Source organism: Castor canadensis, chromosome 4 (assembly GCF_047511655.1).
Source record: "Castor canadensis chromosome 4, mCasCan1.hap1v2, whole genome shotgun sequence".
Taxonomy (NCBI): domain Eukaryota; kingdom Metazoa; phylum Chordata; class Mammalia; order Rodentia; family Castoridae; genus Castor; species Castor canadensis.
In genome coordinates this window covers 167533333-167534678 of record NC_133389.1, presented here as the reverse complement: position 1 = coordinate 167534678, position 1346 = coordinate 167533333, and the positions used below count along the sequence as shown (strand labels likewise).

At 44.7% G+C, this 1346-nt stretch overlaps 1 non-coding gene across 1 annotated transcript; it reads left to right on the top strand.

The window, feature by feature from the left end:
• Positions 1-665: 665 nt before the first annotated feature.
• On the top strand, positions 666-739 carry Trnai-aau (transfer RNA isoleucine (anticodon AAU)). The gene has a single exon. It is a non-coding gene; the product is annotated as a tRNA-Ile (tRNA).
• Positions 740-1346: the final 607 nt, after the last annotated feature.

The following is a 1346-nucleotide window of genomic DNA, read 5'->3' as shown; positions in this document are numbered from 1 at the left end:
CTTAAGGCAAATAGGTATGTACACAGCCCCTTTGAGGCTAAACATAGTAGTATAGAAAGAGATTAAGTCTTAGGTTCCTCTCCAGGGAGTCAATTAAAGGAGGCTAGTCATCTCTAAGGCAGTTCCAAGATGCAGACAAGCAAGAAATATTAGAACATAGACTCTTCTTTGGCCTGTCCATAGCAGACATTATCAATAGATCACAGTACTGTTCAGCCCAGCCAAGGGCTCTGATCCTCCTAGACACAACACTTCAGAAAGCCATCACCCCTCCTTTGGGATTGGCAAGCCATTCTTTTGTCTAAGACCATTTCCTCTTGCTAGAAATCAGTATTCCACATGTTTAGCCTAAATCCAGAATTCCTGATCTCAGATTAGCAATCCAATGTAGGTCTTCTGAATTCTTGGCCTCAACACTTCTGTGCCATCTGCCCTTTCCCTATAACCAATTGCTCAGACCCTGACCTCTGACCAGGGATTCTGACCAGCCCTGATAACCTGCCCCAACAACTAATTCCTTGCCTGGCACCCTGACTCAGATTTTTCCTACCCACCTCTGGGGCGGTACAAGAAGTACCTTGACCAGGTGAAGACTATCCTCCAAGACTATGTAAGAATGCCAAGAAACCAAAATAGTCCACCTGAAATAAGAAAGTCCAAATGCTGGCCAGTTAGCTCAGTTGGTTAGAGCGTGGTGCTAATAACGCCAAGGTCGCGGGTTCGATCCCCGTACAGGTCAAGAAAGTCCAAGACTCGCAAAGGAGGAGAGAAGCCAGTTGACTCCTCACTCTCTTGTGAAGAAATCTCTCTTGGTTATGGAGTGTATTTGAAGGTTGGGCCCAGTCTGTCTATATCCCATCAGAGAAAGTGAAATATCCCGGTTCTGGCTTTTTCTGCTTAATGTAAAGTTTTTGCCTTCAAGGTAAGGAGCAGATGTTTTCTAAGCTCCCAGGGATTTATCTGCCTTGTTCACACCTTCAGCAGACAGTTCATTGCAGTTTTAATTTATACAGTTCTGTTTCACTGGTGGGACAATAACTCTCATTTCACTTTAAATCACAAAATGGTGGCATAAGAGAAACCTAGCTGTGCCTCATCACACCTAGCTTTGTGCCCCTCCCTTTTCCTACTTCTCATTTTGTTTCACATATTGTCTGAATACAAACAACACAGTCAATCTCAGATTTGCAACTTGCTGCCAAGAGAAGCACCGTGGCACAGCGGAGAGAACGTGAATCTGGAAGTGGTATGCTGGGTTCAAGACCCAATTCTACCAGCAACTCACCAGCCATATCACTTTCCTTCTCTGGGCCTCAGTTTATTCATTTGGAACCTGAGGAGTCATG